Raw genomic sequence first — 3,255 nt, forward strand, 5'->3', positions numbered from 1 at the left:
TTTTTTTTTTGAGTTGGAGTTTCACTCTGTCGCCCAGACTGGAGTGCAGTGGCCGCTCTGCAGCCTCAACCTGCTGGGCTCCGGTGATCCTTCGCCTCAGCCTTCCAAGTAGCCGGAGTTACAGGCATGCGCGACCACGCCCAGCTGATTTTTTGATTTATTGTAGAGATGAGGTCTCGCTGCCCAGGCAGGTCTCAAACCTGCGGGCTCAGGCAATCCACTCACCTCAGCCTCCCAAAGGCGCGGGATTACAGGCTGAGCCACCGAGCCCGGCTTGTCTAGTGTTTCATTGCATTCTACTGAAATAGAAGGCATTGTCCCCGTGTTACAGACAGAGGGGACAGGCCTAAGAGGCAGTGTGGCCAGCGATCACTGAGACCTGGCCTTCCCCTACCCTCACTGGGGACAGCTCGTGCCCTCTCCATCACAGGAGGTTGGCTGTTACTTGGGTGCACGTGGCCTCCCGCCTCTTTTACTTACTTCTCAGAATTTCTCCTTTTTGTGTCCCCAGGGCAATTTATCTCTGACATCTTTCTTGAGATATCATTCATATACCAAATAATCCACCCGTTGAATGTGTACAACTCAGAGGCTTCTTGGATATTCCCAGAGTTGCACAACCATCATCACCATTGATTTCAGAACATTGTCGTTGCCCCCAGAGGAAACCCTGCACCCACTAGCTACGGGGCGACTGATCCTACAATCACCCTGTCTCCCTCAGGCCTGGGCAACCACTCATCTACTCTCTGTCTCTATGGACTTTCATGTAAAGAGAATCCTACAATAGGTGGCCATTTTACATTTCTGCCAGCAATGTCCAAGGCTTCTGGTTTCTCCACGTCCTCAACAACACTTGTTATCTTTTTTATTCTGCCATTCTAGCAGATATGAGATGGTGTATCGATATTTTTCCTCAGAATTAATAAGTACAAGAATGATCTCATTTCCAAATCCTGAAGATGAAGACAGGATTTACTGTCATACACGTGTAGAATCAAGAGTGGAAAAGGCAGGGATAGGGAGCAGACATGATTCCTGAGGTGAACACCCAAGGAAGAGTCTGTTCCCAGGGCTGAAGTCCAGACCGTGCTGGAGAGGGCATTGGCACTGGCCCAGCGCCCAGCAGAGAAGTCCCTGTGGTGAGCACAGGCAAAGTTTGCTGGAATCTTTCCCTCTCTGGGACGCCAGAGAGGCTGGCACAGGGAGGCGTCTTACTGATGGCACTCCAAGATGAGACTTCCAGAGGCTGGCGTCAAGGGAGGCTGCTGGCCTCCAGGTGCTACCGACAATCATGTATGGCCAACTGCAGGATCTATCTATGCAGAAAGTTGTCTACAAGGAGCATGTTCCACTTTGTCCCTCCAAGGTGGCCAGTGGGGGTGGCTACCCAATTCTGGGAATCAGCATAGGATGCAGTGACCATGAGTGTGCCACTGCACTCTAGCCTGGCTTACAGAGTGAGACTCCAACTCAAAAACAAAAAACAAAAAAACAAGCTGATAGCAACAGTTTCACATGCTTATGTGACCAAGACCTTCATGCTGTCTCTCTCAGGAGTCTTTGCACTTTAACTCCTGTTTCTAGCCAGGGAATAAGATCTTTATTTGGCCAGGCATGGTGGCTCATGTCTAAAATCCCAGCACTTTGGGAGGCAGAGGCAAGAGGATTGAGGCCCAGGGTTTGAGACCAGCCTGGACGATTCAGCAAGAACTTGTCTCGATAATAAATTAAAAAAATTAGCTGAGCATGGTGGTGCACACCTGTAGTTCCAACTACTTGGAAGGCTGAGGTGGAAGGATCACCTGAGCCCGGTAGGTCAAGGCTGCGGTAGCCATGATGATTGTGCCACTGTACTCCAGCTTGGGTGACAGAGTGAGACTCTGACGCAAAAAAGAAAAGAAAAGAAAAAACTTATTTGGACGCTGATGAGACAGCATTTATCAACAATTCCATGAGAGGTTTGCTGTGCGTGGGAAGACCATCCCCTTATTACCCAAAGCGAAAGTCTACCCCGTATTGTGTTCACTCCACAGTAGTAAGTCAGTCACTAAGCAAAACACCATAACCTTATCTGATTTAGAAAAAGACCGATCGTATATAGTGCTGCATTCTTGACCTAGACTGGAGTGAGTTTAGTGACCCCTTCTGACCTGAAGGAACATCCAACTTCTTTATTTGACTTAGGGAAATCAACTTCATTGTTACTTTTTTGATACCTGAGTAAGAAAAAATCATGCTAGAAATGATCAGGATCCTTACAAAACAGTGTATTAATTAGTGAGGACACAGGCTGGGCTACTGCGACCAAAATGACACAGGCTTCCTCAAGATAAAGGTGTATGCATTTGTCCTTCACACAGAAGTCTGTGCAGAAAGTCCAGGGCTGGTGTGGGCGCTTCTCTATCATGTGGGGCCCGGGCTCCTTCCATTGTGTGGCTCTTCAACCTCATTTTCATCTCAGAGTCCATGGTCTCTGCACCATCTCCTTCCAGAAGGGTCAGTGGGAAGGAGAGGGCAAGACATGATCCCTTCCCTGACAGGCACAAACTCAAAAAAAAAAAAGAAAAGAAAAGAAAAGAAAACAATAATCTGCTTTCCCCAAATTGGAAGTCAACTTTTAAGTTCTTCTGTTACACAACAATTATACCATGACATCTGCCCCAAGGAAAAAAAATTTTTTTTGAGTCAGAGTCTCACTCTGTCACCCAGGCTGGAGTGCAGTGGCATGCTCATGACCACCCCAGCATCGACTTGTTGGGCTCCGGTGATCCTTTCGCCTCAGCCTTCTGAGTAGCTGGAACTACAGGCGCATGCTACCATGCCTGCCTAATTTTTTTTTGTTTATTGTAAAGATAAGGTCTTGCCAAGTTGCCCAGGCTGTTCTGAAACCCATGAGCTCAGGCAATCCCCTCACCTCAGCCTCCCAAAGTGCTGGGATTACAGGCTTGAGCCACCGCACCTGGTCAGAAAACAATTTTTTAAGATGTGAAAGGAGCTGGGCACAGTGGCTCATGCCTTTAATTCCAGCACTTTGGGAGGCTGAGATGAGAGGATTGTGGAGACCAGGGGTTCTAGACCAGTCTGGGCAGCATGGCAATACCTCATCTCTACAATAAATCAAAAAATTATGTGGGCATGGTAGTGCATGTCTGTAGTCCCACCTACTTGGAAGGCTAAGGCAAAAGGATCACCTGAGCCCAGCAGGTTGAGGCTGCGGTGGCTGGGAGTGTGCCACTGCCCTCCAGCCTGGGT

Source organism: Carlito syrichta, unplaced genomic scaffold, assembly GCF_000164805.1.
Source record: "Carlito syrichta isolate Samal-C Ts95f unplaced genomic scaffold, Tarsius_syrichta-2.0.1 Scaffold316215, whole genome shotgun sequence".
Classification (NCBI taxonomy): Eukaryota; Metazoa; Chordata; class Mammalia; order Primates; family Tarsiidae; genus Carlito; species Carlito syrichta.